Source organism: Vulpes lagopus, chromosome 8, assembly GCF_018345385.1.
Source record: "Vulpes lagopus strain Blue_001 chromosome 8, ASM1834538v1, whole genome shotgun sequence".
Classification (NCBI taxonomy): domain Eukaryota; kingdom Metazoa; phylum Chordata; class Mammalia; order Carnivora; family Canidae; genus Vulpes; species Vulpes lagopus.
Genome location: NC_054831.1, coordinates 81997180 through 82016120, shown reverse-complemented (window position 1 = coordinate 82016120; position 18941 = coordinate 81997180).

Genomic DNA, 18941 nt, shown 5'->3' with positions numbered 1-18941 from the left:
CCGTGCACTTGGATTCACCCACTTTTGTCTTCATTACAGAATGGTTCCAGGAATTCACCCCTCTCTCCCATACCTTTGGATTTTTCCCCTCTGATGGGCTCCTTGGATCAGCATACAAAGCACACTATTATTTAATTTAATCTTAACAAAACAAAAGGCAAATCAATCTACATCTAGTTTTTTAATGTCAATTATTTCCTATATTTTCTGTTCTTCCTTTAGCACAGCTCTTCTTGTTCATTCTCCCTGACTTTGTCTGTTCTCTCTTGAACTAACACCCATCAGATCTTCATCCCTGGGAGGCCCTGTGAAGCTGCCTAGTGGCCCAGGCAGTGCTACATCTGATGGCTTCTTCTTGGTCATTGTCTTATTTGGCCCCAGAGCAGCATCTGACAGAGTTGATCTCTTCTATTCCATCTGTTGGCTCCTGCACATTATGTGCCCTTGGGTTTCTTGCTGATGTAGACACTTAGTCTCCACTGTATTTTAAAGACCACCTAGACAGTGGTGACCCCCAAACTTATACGTCAGTGAGAACAGGGTGCTTAGACTCAGAACTCTGGAAATCTTCCTGGCCACTCTCTTTCTTTGTACTCCTCAACAAACTCGTCAGCTAATACCATTAACCTGGCCATCAGAACATATCCCGGTTTGGGCCACTTTCCATTATTCCCATCACCTCTATCCCCTTACACACTCCATCCATCTCCCATTGGTATAATTGAAATGGCTGTCTAATTGTCTCCTTACTTCCAAGGTAGAACTCTTTGAATTATTCTCAAGGCCAGCGGTGGAATAATTCTTTCGAATGCCTGTTTAGACCATCCTCAGGCCTCCCGTTGCACTCAGAGTAAAAGCCATCATCTATAGATTGACTCACAAGGCCCTAATCCCCTGGGTCCAGTCTCCTTTCTGGAAACTCTGTTGCGTCTCCAAAGGCTGTCCCCATTCCTGCCTCTACTCTGACCACACTCATCTCTCTACCCACTAGACCCTCCAGCCATCAGCCATGCTTCTTTCTTCACCAGCCTGAAGCTCCCTTTCTAAAAATCTTTTCCTCAGATCCCCCTTTTCCATCCCTGCTTCCTACTGATTAGATATCACCTCCTCAAGGAGGCCTTTCTTAACCAACATATTAAAAATTCCAACTCAGCCCTTCTGCTTGTCCCTGTCACATTTCCCTGTTTCTTTATTTTCCGTGGCACATGACACACTCCAATATATTTACTTTTTTAATATATATATGTTATATATACAATTTATAAAATAAATCATATGTAATATTGTATTATATAATATACAGAGGACATATAATTCATGTATATATTTATATAATTGATATCCAATTTGATACAATAGAATATAATTCAATGTGCATTATATTATACATGATATATGTTATATATTCAATATATAATATATATACTTATATATTTCATTTATATGTAATTTGTTTACTATCTCTCTCAGAAAGTCAGAGGGAATTGGTTTGTTTTTTTCTTCCCATTGCTGAGTATCCTCTGCCCAGAGCAGTGACAGGTACACAGTAAGGATCAATAAATAATTTCCAATAAATCGATGCGTTATGGAGAACACTTGATCCATTTGCTTAATAGTCATATGTTATAAAAAAAAAACAAAAAAAATAAAATAAAAAAAAATAGTCATATGTTCTTTCCTCATTTTTGCCTGTCAGCCTATTATTTTTTATTTTGTCACCTTTTCTATGGATTTCTTATTATTTCTCTAACCTCTTTGACACACTCATGAAGCCCAGGTGCTAAGGAGCATTGGAAACACAACCACTGTGCAGATCATCTTTCCCTGGAAGTCAGAGTGGGAACATGGATATCTTATCCCACTTGCCAGAGATTCCAAATTTCTCTCCACGGAGCATTTTAACTTCCTTCTCTATCACGGGGCAAAAGGCCTGTTTTCTAGTTTCCTTACCCAAAATGGTTAGTGTCATTTGTAATCTTCCCTCATCCATGAGACGTTCATTGGTAGGAATTGGCCTCTGTGATTCTCTATATTGTCTATTGTCTGTTTATTACCAAACTGGGTACTGGCGTTGTTATGTTCTTTATCCCAAGTTCAGTTTCGCAGGGACCCACTACTCAGTTAAATTCTTTCTCTTAGTACTTGGCTCATTTAAAATTTTTATTTTTCAACTGTGAGATGAATCTTCAAACAGATTGCTGTCTGATTCAATTTACTGGAGGAACCATAGAAAAATAACACATTATGCCTCCATGGTTTATGTCTTATTTCATAAACTGTTTTCATGTGTCATTGTAAAATACTGAACCTATTTCTCACATTAGCTGGTAACTATAAATAAACTATGGAAGAGGAGGAGATATTAACTGACAAGCCTAAAAGGAAAATTTTATCTTTGATGTGTTAGCCTTAAGAAGAATAAAGATATTTTAAAATGCTATTAAACACTACAGTTCACACTGAATATGCAGAGAAAACATGAGTGTAAAATTGCCAAGAATGAAAACGATCTATATTGAAATTTGTATAAATTGAACTCATATGTGAATAACTCAGACAGATTCAAACATCAGACTGTTTAGAGTAAAAGGCTGAGAAGGAATCTGGATATTATAATAAAAATGATTTTGTAACTGTACTGGATTGAAAAGCATCCTTCAAATATTCACTCAGATTCTGTGAATGCGACCTTTCTGGAAATAAGGTCTTTGCAAACGTAATCGATTTAAGATAAATTCATGCTGGATTTAAGTGGATCCTAACCCCATGACTAGTTTCCTTATAAGATGAGATTCAGATAGAGACAGGCACACAGGGAGAAGGTGCAGAGCTTGCAGGGAGCATCTATGAGCCAAAGAGCACCAAGGATGGCAGGTGACCTCCAGAAGCTGGAAGAGGCAGGCCAGGCTTCTCCCCTTTCAGAGGGGGCTCGTCCCACTGACACCTTGAATGTAGATTTCTAGCTTTCAGAACTGTGAGAGAATAAATTTATCTTTTTTTTTTTTTAAAGGCAACCAGTTTGTGCGAACTTGTAACAACCACCACGAAACATTCAGCCACTAACTGTGGTTGCAAGTCACTCTACAATTCATTGGGGAAAATTATAGACTGTAGACACATGTAGGTACACGGTTACCAGAAGTTTTCTGGGATGTGCTGGAGGGAAGTCTGTGAAGATCTCGGATTCCTGGGCATGTTTCCGAGTCTTGAGCTCACCAGGTTGTGTGGAGTTCTTGTCATTCTCTGATTTCAAGCAGGACAGGGTAGGGAAGGGGGCACCATCTCCAGTCATGGAGCAAAACGGGGAGAAAACCGGGAGGTAAGCCTTCATCCCACAGTTCTGACTGCTTACCCCTTAGGTCACTCTCTACACTGCACAATCAGGACGGTCACGGACTTCTAGAATCTCAGATATGCCATTTCACCCACCCTCCCTGTTTTACTCAAAAGAACTCTTGTTCCTGCAACAGCCCGTGCTTGTCCCAGAAGCACACAAGCCAGAGGCCAAAGGTAGGGGATTTACACTTTGCTGCATCGTTGGGAAGTTTCCCCAGGTTCTCAGGGTGAGGTGAGACTGAGGAGTAAAAAATGAAATGAAAAACATGGAACCTCCCAAATGAGAAGAAACACAAATTCTAGAATGTGGCATTTGGAATGAATTGTGGAGCTATTGAATCAATGAGCATGAAGTGGCTACATGGAGAGGTGGGCCAAGTTAAGAGGGCAAATAGGTAACAGGTTAATTTATTGCCCTGATGCCGGACCTTGTGGCATATCTGTCCCTAAATAAGTGTTATTTCCCCCTTCAATATTACTGTAAACAATGGTACCTGTTGTAGCATATGTTTTTTTTTTTAATGTTTAATATGAAAACTACAAACTATCTTAATTTTTACATGTGTTAATTTTTTTTTTTTTTTACATGTGTTTCCTTATTGTAGGTAAGCCTGTCTTGCTATCTGGATTTTTTTGTGTGTGTCTATATATGTTCTACCAATTAATTACTTTCACAGTTTTAATCTTGTATTCTTCTACTTTGTTTTGTGTAAAAAGGGAAAAATAAAAGCTGGAATCCCCCCTCCCAAAAAAGGTGACAGGTCAGGGGTGAAAGCCAAGGTTGGAGCTAAAACCCTGTGGGGGGCACCACACTGGGAGCCATGGGTATATTGCATCAAAAGACTTGGGAGTCCAGCCAGGAAAGAGACACATCTCTCTCCCTTGTTGGCTCAACCATCATGTCTCCTGTTGGCTCAGGGTTCAGCCTCCCTGTTACAGGAGGAAGGGGACGAACCCAAAATAGCAGACACGGCCACCAGCTGCCATGACTGTACTTATTTACTCCAAGTGCATTGAAATAAAGCTGCATTGGTCCACATTTAGAACCAACTTTCTCCAGGGCACGTGTTGAACCTTAATTATATTTGTAGCCACAGTTCCCAACACAGCGTCTGACAATAATAGCAGAGATAATATTAATAGACTCCTCACCATGAGCCAGACTTCCATGCAGAGTGTGTTATCTATTGCACATTATCTTCCTTGATTCTAATAATACTCTGTAAGTAGGTACTACATTAATTTTTATTGGATAAAAAAAATTAATGTACTCCTCATACAAAAGGTTGCCATATCTCAGACATCTCTCCTAGTTTACAATCCCCAATGGCTACAAGGCACACGTGGCTATTGAGTGCTTAAATATGGCCAAACCCAAATTAAGATGTGTTGAAAGTGTGTAACATAGCCTGCGTTTCAAAGACTATGAAAAAAAAAAAAGATTATATAAACTGCCTGATTATGTTTTTCTATTGATTACACTTGGTGCATATTGTGTAAAATAAAATAAATTATTAAAACTCCTTGTGTTTATTTTTACCTCCTTAATGTGGCTGCTAGAAACGTTAAAATGAAATATGCAGTTTGCACGTGTACTTTGCATTGTATTTCTGTTGGAAAGAGCTGCTCTAAATGCTTTGAGTTGAAGTTTAGTGGCAAAAACTGAGTTAGAACCTAGATCTCTGGCAGCCCAGGTGGCTCAGTGGTTTAACGCTGCCTTCAGCCCAGGGTGTGACCTGGGGACTCGGAATGGAGTCCCACGTCAGGCTCCCTGCATGGAGCCTGCTTCTCCCTCGACCTTTGTCTCTGCCTCTCTTTCTGTGTCTCTCATAAATAAATAAATAAAATCTTAAAAAAAAAGAAGAACCTAGATCTCGCACTTAAAAGTTCATGGTTTAACCACCATACTATGTCTAAATTCTTAATAAATGGATGAATAAGAAACAACTTACCATCTTGTGATCCTTGTAGGTATGAGGCACTTTTCTAGTTACTTTATATATCCTGCTCCAAACAACCCTATATGGTAAATGTTATTATACTCATTTGTCAGATGAGGAAAAATAGCTAATTTCAATGTAACATACTCTTTAACTACAAAGCCACTACGTAGGTAACCAAAATGCAGATCTAAGACAGCTTCCGAAGTCCGCGGCAGTCCACGGCCGTGAGCGTAATTATAGGATCTTGTAGGTATGAACGTTTCTAAAAAACAAAGAACAAGCATGTTGGAATTTCAGAGGTGAAAACAGATAATGTTTCTGTATATACTCAATGTACCACATTGTAGAGACACTTAATAACTTACCCTATAATGAAGCATGATTAGCACGATAGAGAACCTCTCATCCATGAACTGGTAGATTAAGAGATATTAATAAGGAAATCTTCATGATGAATAGCAGGATGGAAGCACCTAGCTGATCATCAATCACCAAGCATTCACAACATATGAGACACATCCATCATGCAGCTGCCGGGAGCTTGCACACACGCGCACAAACACAGGCAGCCCTTGTACCACAGGGCTCACTTCTCTACCACACAAGCCAATTCAGTGATAACCGGGATAGACAGCGAGGAAAACTCACTACACGATCGCTCACTGATGATATGCCCAGAATCTACAAGAGACTGGGAGTTACCTAGGAAGGATAACAAATAATGAAATCCTTTTCATTCATTCCTTTTATTTATCAGAATTGAAAACTCTTCCCAGGAATATATACTCAAGAATCCAAAACTGGGAGTGGCTTTCCCCACAATACGGTGATACTAGAGGAGCAGAGGCTTGTTGTACGGTGTTTGTCCCCTATCTCATGGACACTGGTTTATTTTTTACATGAGCTCTTTCTGTTTATGCACAATCTTTGTGTCTGTAGAAGAGGAATATATTCCAGAATAGAAGTGTCTTCCGGAAATACATTCTCCTTTAATTCACAAGGAATATTTCTGCTACTGTTTTGTTAAAACGTGCCTGTTAATCATTAGCTTCAGAACAAAGAAACCCATTGTTTATGGCTAGATTTTAGCATCTATAAGACCTTTCATGAATGATATTTTCTGTGTGTGTGGGAAAGACACACTATGCTATGACTGTGAATTTAATCTTGAGGGTATGGGGACATCGCGGTAGGAGAGTATGAAGAGGGGTAGGCTGGGGAACAGCACTTCCTTTCTTGAGAAAGGAGAACTTAAGTCCTTTCCTGCACCAACACAGATCATAAAAATATTTCTAGTGCATTTTAGAATCTTTTTTGAGATCCTCTCTCAAACGAAGCCAAAAATGTAACAAAACCAGATGTTGAATAAAGCATAGTTTGTGGTCGGGTGTTAGAATCATGCCTGGATTCTAAATGTGTGAGTTCCAGACCACTTCGATCAATTGAAGCCATAAAAACTACGGCCATTCTATTTGTCCCGGGTTTTGCAACGTCAAGACTACTTGTTAATTTACCTTCAATATTTCCCCAGCAGGAAACTCACTAACAGAAATCATTTCCGTTCTCCTCTTTCCTTCTGGAAAGCATATGGCCTAATCTATCCTGTGAAAACTCCAATTTATTTTAGCATTCATGAACCTTCATGACTAATTTCCTGAGCCAAACTATAATTACTTTAATTCTACACTGCTGGAGAGAATTTGAAAACAGGACTTCTTTAGAAGAAAATTAACTTATATAATGAGTGAAGAGATAAATCATATTAGCTGTAATTAAAGTATATTAACATTTTGGTTGCATATGAATAAAAATCAGACACAATGAAAGCAGGTTTCTCATAAAGAGTCAATTTATGGAGATTTATGAAGATTTTAGGAACTTGCAAAATTTCATTACTTAACATCTCTATTAAGATCTTTACAAGCATGCATAATGAAAAGCCTAATAAAAGATTTAATAAATGGACTTTTGCTTAAAGTCACACTGATTCAGCACAAGCAAAAGTTTTAAACCCATAATGGAGATTAGAGTGATAATTGTCAATTTAAAAAATGCATATGCTATCTCTGTGGCAAGAAGTGGAATAGAAAGTAGAGAACCACTTTCCATCAGGGTAAGTAATTCGGGTTTGTCCTTGCTTCCTGAGTGTGCCAGCTGCCCCAGCTTCGGTGTCATTTACCTACAAGGTCGGGGAAGATAAACATGAACCTTTCTGTGAAACTGTATTTTCAATTCTTTTCATTTGATTCAATACAAGATCTCTCAGCTCTCTGTGTCTAAAACGATTATTCAACATAAAGAGTAGAATTCCGGGTAACGCGTTATTTATGTTAAATTGGGGGATGGAAAACATTGAATTCTTATCCAGAAATGCTCCTTTTCAAAACTTATGCAATGGCTCGATGACTTAATTTACAGCATTGCTCCTGAAGGGCTCACAGATGGTACCTCAAACTAAGTCACAGAGTTCATTGCCTAAAACGTGCCCAGACAGCGCCAGAGTCTGGGTTGTCTAAACTGGAGGTGAGATTTGCAACCAGCATTTGCCATGGGCTTCCCTAATTTCCAAGAAAGCATATGGCTCCCTTGGCGTGGGATTCAGAACCCACTACCCCCACTAGCCATGGGTACTTTTATCCTTAACTGCAATTTCCTCATATTTCTCGAGGATTCAAGAATGAATCTTGTTTTCCCCTGTCATTCATACTTCATCACTGTTTACAACTACTATTTCCTAAAAATTGCCAAATAACAGGCTATTATATAAAGCATGTAAGCTCTACAGTTATGCTCACTCTACCAAAAAAAATGCATTTGTAGATTATCAAACAAAATAGATACGTATTTTCATAGGGAAAATGTCAGACTAAAGTCTGTGGAAATGTATCCCAATCTCAGCATTCACGCATTGGCAATCTGATGTTGGGGGAAAAAATGTAGTTCACTTACTCATTTGCAGAGCTAAAAATGATGGTACTTTTGGTAGACAAACTCTCATTTCCATACATGGTGTCTCTCAAACTCCTGGAAAATATTTATTGAGTTGTATTTTTAAAACTCTGAATGGTATTGCTATTGATACCAGGAAATGAAGAAATCAGATGATAGAATTTTCAGCAAACTCAGAGAACAAATGACAGTGTAAAAGCAGAGAAAAAAAGATAATTGTCAAAGAAAGACCGGAAAAAAAACTAATGATCCAAGGTTTTCTGACATATGGTCAGAAAAAAACATCCAACACAATCCTAGTGCAGCAAAACAACTGTAATTCTGAGTAGGCTAAACATTTTAAAAGTTGTATTTTAAATGCATAATTGAAATGCTCATAAATTAAGGGGAGAAATGGTAGAAAACCAGAGAGATAAAAAAAAAAGTAACAGGGTAGGAGGCTCCCCTGGGGGATCCTTGGTGTGTGTGATGTTGTTGCAAGATGCTCCATGTTTCCTCAAGGCGAAGCCCGACAGCAGACCGGGGAGCCCAGAGATCTGAGTCCTGAATACACTGCCTACATGTTGTGAGTCGCAATAAATTGTGACTTTATTTTTAAGTGATAATTTATTATTAATTTTAAATGATCCTGGACAGAAGCAAAAACCAACACTTGGGAGAAATATGTCTTTAACCAATGATCACGGTGTTTCCGAAGATAAAGCACAACTGAATATACGTGTAATAAAAATATCCACATACACACACACACACACTCGGAAAAAGAAAGCAGTGGGAGAACTAAAAGAAGCCGTAACCAGAAAAATCAGACACATGAAAAGATAGGGGACTAAGCACAAATGACAAAAGAAAAGATTTGTATGCTCAGCGGTGTTCACATTAGAAAATTTTATTTATCAAAAACATACAGAAAGGGTCATGCATCTTGTTTAATACACAGGGCACTTCCCCTAAGATAAACAATATTCTTCTATATTATTTTCTAAGTGATTTAAAGGCTTATCATTCATATTTAAGTCTCTACTTATCTGGAATTGATTTTTATATAAGGTATGTTGAGACCTAATTTCATCTCTCTTTACACGTGTAAACAAGGTATCCCTTCTGAATGTGATCACTGGAGAGGAGTCCATAAAAATAAATTCACGACAAATCTACTCTGTCTCACCTTATTTCCTATGTATTTAGGATACTTAGGATTCCTATATTTGCAGCACCGAGAGAGAAAATGGAAAAGCCTCCAACAGGCTTGAAAGATAATAGGGAAATCGTGAAGAGATTAGGTTTTCAGTGAGAGCAAAGTAGACTTTTATGGGCCAGAGGCTTCTCAAAAGAGATAGAGTAGACCCTGTCTTGTGATCGGGGTCAGACTTCCTGGGAGAGCAGTAGGTTCCACGTAGCAGGAGCCCCGTGGTGCTCAGGCTGATGAACACCACGTGTTGTGCGGCGTGGGGACCGCACCAGCAATATATCATTTGTGAGTGACTGGGTAAGGGAATGAGCGTGATGTTCTAGCATGTTCTTAAAGAAAGGTCCTCCCAGCTCATGGTGATGGGCTCTGCGAAGGCATCGGGACACCACCTGCAGCTCCCGGGGCCGACTTAGGGGCACCAGCCTCAGTACCTGCACACACCCGCCCAGCATCGGGGTCCTGCACTGCAGGGGTCAAGCCCCACCAGCCCTAATCCTTACCCAAACAGGGGGCAGAAAACACATGCAACCCCATGGACAGTGACACGGTGCCATTGTCTTCCATCCTCCGCGTTAGCTGTCACTTGCTAGTTGCCCTATTACCTTATTTGACAGGACCTCGAGGACTTCCTAGGCTCCAGGTGAAGGGGGGGGACCCCAGCTTTTTCAATCTTACACTTTGGGTGAAGCTCCGAACGATGGACTCATCAGAACCCTGCTACTCACACTGTCAAGATCATCGGTGCAAATAAAAAACGTTTTTTTTTCTGTTACTTCATCCTATTCCGCAGGAGGTTGTTTAGATAACTCAGGGTAACCCGACCATTTTGTGTAAGTCAGGAATCGCTCCTGCCTCCTGTTTCAAATCCTACAAACGCACCGACTCAAACCATCCACAGACGTTATTATCCCGATGGACGCGTCTCTTGTGTAATATTGCTCACAGATCCTGAATAGCTCAAGGAGCGACCGAAAAACTATTATAATTGGTTTTCTCAGGTCTCTACACTTTGATAATCTATGTTCACATGTTAGTGATTTCAAGAGTATATCTGTAATTATGCCTGCTGCTCGTTATTTTTGGAAAATATGTTCTATTTTTACTTCCTAGGATAGGTTAGCAGGATGGTCATGAGGCCACGATGAACTGGCGAAGTAACCCAGTATTGGGCCTGCAATTTATGTTTTGACAAATCTTCCTAATTACAAGCCTGGAGATGCCCACTCAGGTTACATCTAGACAAGAAAATGCAAAGGTATTTCTTTGTTAGAATGCTTGTATATTTATTGAGAATGTGGGGAAAACAACCCCTGACACTTTGGGTGAAAATGCTTCTATTTCCAGAGGGTCTTTGCACAATGCACTTTTCCTTTGGCAACATATAAAAGACCCTTGTGAAGTAGCAGAGTCCAAAACTCTTACCAAGTGGCTTAAAGTTGTGAAATTACTACTTTCTCAGCAAAGTGCTGGATGAGTAACTTTAATTTTCTGAGTCTTTGGCGAGCATGTGACTGCATTAAATAAATCATCAATCTTCTTACTGATGACTCAGAACAGGATTTTCACAGGCATCCGCTAGGGCTCTGCCCTCCACTGCCCCCGGGTAGGCAGGTGCTCACGGACCTCCGCACCACACCCTCCCCTGGATGCCTTGACTTCATGCCTTATTCCTTAAATAAATATTTAACATCTCAATTTCACCATGAAAAAACAAACTAGAATAAGTTACTCAGATGAGCCACTCCCTTCCCCTGGGACACAAGGACATCGTAGACACTGAAGTGTAGGACGGGATTGTGTGTCTATGCCTGAGAGACTTTGACTGTTGGGCAGACTTCATCGGTTAGACCACTCAAACCGCAACAGGTTTCAGAAGGGTTTTAAGACAAGAGGCAGTGGTGCCTTTCGTGACACGGGAGGTGCTTTTTCATGACACGGCCTATAGGGGCGATGGAGTAATGGGGGCTCTCCGCACCCTACACCCACAGATCTTCAAGGCCCCCCCACCGAGTGCTTGAAATGAAGGACATCTCATTTTCTTCAGATTTCCCAAACTGTAAAACCAAGCAACCCTCGTCATACTTAGCAGGTACATAAAATAGAATTCATTTTTATGGTTGAAGAATTGGATGTACCCAAGGAAATTGAGCCAAACTGAAATTATGACCCACCATTCAGAGCTGGTCAGAACTCCAAACTGAAATCTGAAGAAAACTTGGATTTCATTACACTGTAAAAGAAACCAATAATTTTCTCCTCTCAAAAAAAAAAAAAAAAAAAAAGGATGCAGTGTAGATGAGGACTCACCCACATAGTTGCTAAATACATAGAAACAGAGTGAGGATGACTGACTTTTTTCTGGACCAAACCTGAACCAATGCGCTTTTCAATACTCTCTTTGATTTGGTTCTAGATGGTTAATTCCAGCTGTGACGAGAGACACAGATGTTTGTATTTGTTGCTGCTTCTGGTCTGTTTTCCTAGAACTTCTCCTTAAATGGGAAGGCTGAATGAGGAGTCTCAAAGAAAGGGAGTAGAATGACCCACCAGGTGATGAGTGTATTAGAGTAAATGCATCAATATAAGCTCATGTTTCGCTTGATGGAGACACAGACGGTCACACAGAGAAATAACAGTTCCAGGCACGTATGTGCACCAGGGTTGGTGGGCTCACGTAGATCTCCTTGCTCTGCCAGCATGGAGGACGAGAAGCAAGGATTTCCCAGCAATGGGAAGCTCACGAGCATCCTAATTTTGTTTCTCATATTGTTCTCCAATCAAAGGGCTCCTTGGGGCAATGGTGAATTCTAGGACCAGAGAAGGAACTAGGAACCATAGGTTCCACAGGAACCTAGATCATGTCACAGCATCAGAAAACAAGAAGTTCTCAAAAAAAAAAAAAAAATAGAATGCAAGTCAATGAGATGCAAGGGCCAATGGAAGTTCTCAAAGTCCGGGGTTGGAACGATACGAGAACAGGATATAAAAAGTATGGTTGGATTGTACTCAAAGGATGAAATAAGTGTGTGGACATCCATAGTGATATCAATAAATTCGAATGAATACATGAATTGTGAAAAGAAACCTGTCACGCGGAAGAGCTCTGATGAGTTAGTGTTGCTACCTCCCCACTCCTAATGTGTGATGGGCAACCAACTTCCCTCCAACGAGGCCGGGAGGGAAGGACAGGGAAATCCCAGTAAGTCCCAGTGCAGAAACCCAACAAATAATCAAGATTAACATCCGCTTGCAAAGACGCGCCCATAGGACATGTCCCGCATGAGCAGCAGTGAAAATGGCACTTTTCTCCGTGAGGCGCTTCTCCCAAATGCCCGATGCCAGCCCAACAGTGAGGGACACAGGAGATGAAGCCCCGCGGGGGCACATTTGACAAGACACCTGTCGGTCCTCCTCGAGGGCGTTGAGGTTGACAAACACAGGGACAGTCTGGGGAGGTGTCGCAGCCGAGAGGAGCCCGAGGACACGCACGGACTCCCACGCCACCGAGAGCAGAAAGTCGAGAGCAGGCCGACGCTGAGGACGTCTGAGGACTTGCTGCCGAGGCAGCGCTACTGCTCTGCTCCTTCCAGGCCTCGGGAAGAGCCAGCAACTGTGACAGCGGCCTGGCCCGAGCGGGGCAGCGGGGGGAGCGGCATGCGAGACCTCAGAACTCGGCGCTGTCTGTGCAAATCTGTGGGAAATCTACTATTGTTCTGCACTGGAGAGAACATTCAGGGGCGCCCAGGGGGCTCAGCGGTGGAGCATCTGCCCTCGGCTCAGGCCGTGACCCGGGGCCCCAGGATCGAGTCCTGAGGCAGGCTCCCCGCATGGAGCCTGCTTCTCCCTCGGCCTGGGTCTCTGCCTCCCTCTGTGTCTCAGGAATTTACCAACCAACCAAACAACAAAAGTGCATCCAGAAAGGCGGTGCCTGCGTGGGGGGCTTCGAGAGAAGAGGGCGGACGGCAGAGCCCAAGGAAGGGCCGGCAGCTGTGGGTCCGGGTGGGGGGACACCTGCGCAAAGTGAGCCTTGGGCTGGCTTCCCCGGTGTCCACTCTGCCTCCAGCATTGGCATCGAAACAGGCTCCCAGAGGGCCGCGTCCCCCTGGGAAACTGAGCACACAGGCCGTGGGAAATCTGGTCACTCTTCCTAGACACGGGCGGGGAACTTGAGGTGTCGTTTCCACAGGCTCAGGTCACACGCTGGCCGCCCAGCAATCGGGGTGTGGGAACAGGACCCTCGGGGCGCCCTGGGGGGCCGCTGGCCTCTGCTCTCCTGACCCGCGCCCCATCACTGCCTCCTGAGCGTGGCTGCTTGCCCCTGGGAGAGCCAACTGTGACATGGGAAGAGGGCTTACCTGTGCCCCCCCGAGTCTCTGTCTGTGTCCTGAGCTTCCCAGGCCGTGGCCCCCTGTGCACACTGAGCCGTCACCACCACACGGTTGGTTGCCCCGGCACTGAGTCGGCGGGGCTCACCCCTGAAGGATGGGGGTGCGGAGCCACTGCTGGTGGCCCTCTCCCGGCTCTCCCCTGTCGGATTATTCTGGGCTCCCGAGCACCCCGAGAGGCAGGACACATCGATTCCCCCATTATGCCAGGAAATGGTGAGTTCAACAAATTTCTAAACCCTTTCAAGCTCCGAGGTCTGTTGGGAAGTGATAAGACAGGACACGGTGGCAAGACCGTCCTCCACGGGAGGACTTTTGTCCTGGAACGCTTTCCTGGGTGCACAAGGCCCGGGGCCGGCTCGCCCGGCAGGTGCCCCCGGCCCCACGCTCCCTGGCTCCCCACACCCTCTGCGCCGGCAAACGTGGCATCAGGTTGTTTAAATCGGGTGTTGCATGTGTCAGACGCTGATGACGTGAACCCCTGCCCTCTCGGCACCTGCAGCCGGAGGTTGCCAGGAAGGAAACGACGGTAGTTTGACTCTAAAGGTGACTTGTGCAGGCCAGTGCTGGGCATCCATCTCACGGATGCACTTTGCAGGGTGGGGACGCCAGCGGCTGGCAGGGGAAGGAGGGAAGACGAATAACGGCAGCTCGGAGAATTATAAATTAAAAGGACAGTGCTGGGTGATCCGAAAGGTCAAAGGAATAAAAAGGAGGTCTTCGGAGAAGAATCAATTTCCGAACCCTGAGTGACATGCTCTACGGACGGGGGGTGGGAGACAGCCCATCCCTGTTTGGAGGTCCTTTTGACATTTCCCTTAGTTGGAAAAAAAAAAGTGAATAATCTGTACACGTTTGATTTAGAAGTAGGCGAGAACAGTACAGCGTACGGCCCTGGACGTTGCAATTAAACAGGCACAGCACTGACCGGGCGGCCACCTGTGATGTTGGTTTTTGTTTTGTTTTGTTTTGTTTTAACTTCAGGACAAATCTGAAGATCCATGGACCCCTGCAGCTAGCTCCATATCCACGGAGGCCGAAGACATGGAGAACCCTGCAACAGACAGGCGACTGGTCCCGAAATCTTTGAGAGTTTTCACTTGTGTGTAGCCAGTGTGATTTCACAGCTGTCGGTGAAAGACAGAGGGAGCGCAGCCCGTCTAGATGCGGGGCTCAGGATCGAGGCCATCACTGGGTGGGGGTTGCTGGACCCCAAGACCGGGATCTCCGTACCTGACCGTTCCTCTCGCTCTGCACACTCTAAGCCCCACTTCTATTTTCTGGTGACACAACCAGGAGCGTCAGGTTGCCTTGTGGGGATGCCCTCCATGCGAAGGTCAGCGCGGGGCAGAGGGGCTCCTCGCCACCCACGCTCGTTCATGAAGCCCCTCCGCATGTCTTCTCAGGTTCTGGGTGGGACCCGATGGACGCTCTGATGCTCTTTCCACAGATAAATAAAAAAAATGATCTGATCGGGATCCCTGGGTGGCGCAGCTGTTTGGCGCCTGCCTTTGGCCCAGGGCGCGATCCTGGAGACCCGGGATCGAATCCCACGTCGGGCTCCCGGTGCATGGAGCCTGCTTCTCCCTCTGCCTGTGTCTCTGCCTCTCTCTCTCTCTCTCTCTCTCTCTGTGTGTGTGTGTGTGTATGTGTGTGTGAGACTGTCATAAATAAATTTAAAAAAAATTAAAAAAAAATGATCTGATCATCAAAGAACCAGGTTTCCAGAGCTGGTCATCTTAGGGCTAAGAATCAAACCCAGGCTTTCTGGAATTCACGTTTCGGGAGGACACAGAGGCTGAGCATGCCTGCACCTGGTCCCCACGCTCTCCGGAGTCAGGGGAGGAGATTTACTTCGAGGCCGACAAAATCAGAAAGCCCTATTACACTTTAGATATAATGGTTACAATTTATTTATTTATTTGTTTGTTTGTTTGTTTATTTATTTATTTATTTATTTAAAATTTTTATCTATTCATGAGAGACACAGAGAGAGGGACTCGGTGGGACTCGGTCCCGGGACCCCAGGACCACACCCCAGGCTGAAGGCAGGCGCTAAACCACTGAGCCACCAGGGCTGCCCCACAATTTAATTAACTATATCATTCTATTATTTGTGCCAAATGGGAGCTTTGCTTTCAATAGTTTCTTTTCTTTAAAGGGACAGAAGGAGAAGGAAGAGCAGACCCCTCCACTGGGCAGGGAGCCCGAGGCGGGACTCGATCCCAGGACCCCAAGATCATGGCCTGAGCCGAAGGCAGACGCTCAACTAACTGAGATAACTGAGCCACCCAGGTGCCCCTCAATAGTTTCGTTTTTTAATTTTTTGATGCCAGACAGCCTGTCTAGTGTCGATGGGATTCCTTATTCTGTGCCATTAACTACACGTAAAAAATAAATCCAAGTTCATAGCAGGTGCCTCTGAGGAGTGCTGTGGAGGTTTTGTGGATTACAACGCAGACATTTCCTATTGTTCTCCATTTGGATTTTGGAGACAATGTCTCTTCTCGGGATGCATTAGACCATAGAGATTCCAGGAAATTCAATTTTTTTTTCTGCAAAGCAGGCCAAGAAAGGTGTAACAGAGCTGTGTTCAGTATCCTTGCCTTCCCAGAAATCACTTATAAATAACAATATTTTGTCAGGGCATCTCTATAATGTTACGTATTATCCTGACCTTCATAATGACAAGTGTGTAAAAATCCTTGGGAGTGGAACGTGGTACACGTATTGCTTGCTCACCTGAGGTCTGTCCGTCGGGCTCGTCCACGGCAGCACGGACGTGAGGCGAGGCCTCCAGCCCCAGAGGCTACACTGCTTCTGAGCTCACTTCTGCTGGAGGCGCATCTGAGGGAGCAGCGCAGTCAGGAAAGGCAGCCAACAGCCAGCGAGGGGGGGGGGGGATGTTGCATATGTTTAAAAACATGTTTCTTCTTTATAATAGTGTAAGCAAATGGGTGCAGTCAGAGAATGACCCCCAACACAGACACAACCCCCCTCCCCCACACACACACCGGATCTATGTTACTGGCTAAACATGCAAGGCTCTAGGGTATGATCAGAATTCTGAGCCCCAAAGTCAAGGCTTTGGGGAGATGATGCTCATTTCCAGGAAATAAAATATCCACTTACTTCAAATAATGAAAATCACTCTCTTCCTCCAAAAATATAGGAAATGCAATCAGAGTACAATAGCCCCACTCTTCCTGCAGCCCTTCGAGAGATTGCTGATTATCAGGAATAATTCTAAGAAGTCCCCGAAGATGAAGAACATGTCACAAATGAAGAACAATTTGCTTCCTGCCAATTGTGCCCTTGTTAGTATTCACAGCCTGGCAGTTGGACCATTAAGTCAGTTTCTATAAAAACAAAAACAAAAAACTTTTAATGTTATTTTATCTAATATTATATTTTTATTTTTTATGCGATGTTGATTTTCTATTACCTCCTACGTAACGAGACTAATTCCCCAGAGCCCAGCTCACTTCTCTTACGTGTTAGTTGTTCAAATGGTTGTGTCTTCTGTGAAGCCATGAGCTGCGCATGCATTTTGTTCACGTTGCCCATTAATTCCCAGGAGTCTCTCCGATGGCCATTAATAAATGATAAAGTGATAATAAAAAGAAACAGAGAGCGACCTGTGGCTGAGCACTTCTGCATGGTAGACATATGACTACATCACTGTTAACTGGCCAATTACTCTGAGAGAGAGAAACTATGATGTGCATTTTACAAATAAGAAGACTATGCAAGACGTGGGCAGCCCCGGTGGCTCAGTGGTTTGGCTCCTGCTTTCAGCACAGGGTGTAATCCTGGAGACCCGGGATCGAGTCCCACATAGGGCTCCCTGCATGGAGCCTGCTTCTCCCTCTGCCTGTGTCTCTGCCTCCCTCCCTCTCTGTGTCTCTCATGAATAAATAAATAAATAAAATCTTAAAAAAAAAAAAGAAGTCTACGCATTAGAGGGTAGAAGCCACTTGGAAGCCACTTGCCTGGCTGGACACAATCCAAGGAGCACAACGGAGCCCGGGGGTGGGGGGGTGTCTCCGCAGCACCACGATGCACATGCCAAATGGACAACCATGACCTTGCCTCATAATGGCCAACTTCAAATACTTGTAGTAATCGCAACTTCTGCGTTCCGCTAACGTCAGAGAATAAAAGAGTAAGAAGCACATGGGAGGAGCTTCAGAGGTGGCCCTCGCCCAGAGATCCTGCTGCAGCGGAGTCAGCAGGACTTTGAACACAACACACACACACACACACACACACACACACTCTCCAAAGAAGAGCTAAAATATCTATTTGCCCAGAATATCCGTGTAGACAATCTAAAAAATAAACACATTTTAATTTTTCCACGAAGTCATCGGTGTGAAGAACATATTAGATCACTAAATAGGAAAAAAAAACAAAGTGTCTCTATTGAAAATGGCCGAGTTTATAACATAAACATAAAGCCATACTTTATTTTGGGCAAAGTGTGTATTTCGAGTGGAGGTGATGCCGGAGTCCTCAAGGGAGGTTTGCAGAAGACGCTGTGCTCGAGTGGCCGAGGCAAATCCCTTCAAGAAAGGCAGCTCAGGAAAAACGTGAACCGTCCCCGTGGAGAAGGCAGGCAGGCTCCTGCTGGGCTTCAGTGGGAAGGTCACAAAATACAGGCAAGACTCTCCAGAGGCCTCTTGACAGAAGTGCCACAGAGGTGGCTGGTGAGGACGCCAGTGAGCAGGGACTGTCCCGTCGCAGCAGCTACCGTAGCCCAGGGAAGAGCGATTTGAACAAAGTGAGTCACGGGACGTGGTTCATGGGTGCATCCTGCCCGAGTAGATCGAAGCAAACCTCTCATGTGGGTTTCAAGGATCCCGCACGCCGGGAAGTACCAGGTCCTGAGTGCCCCAGAGTCCAGGGGACATGAAACTGGAGATCCTGGGTCGTCAGCACCTGTCAGGGTGCCGGTGCCTCTCTGGTGTCTGCGTATCCGTGTACTATTGAGCTCAACAGAAAGGACCCAGCTGTCGTCACCTCTGAAATGGGGCAAAGTGCACAAGAAGGGGAAGCAAGGGCGCGTTTAGAGTCGTGGCAAGGTCAGTTCCCTCCTGCCCTTCCGTTCCTACTGGAGCGCTCCGGTTCTGCAAA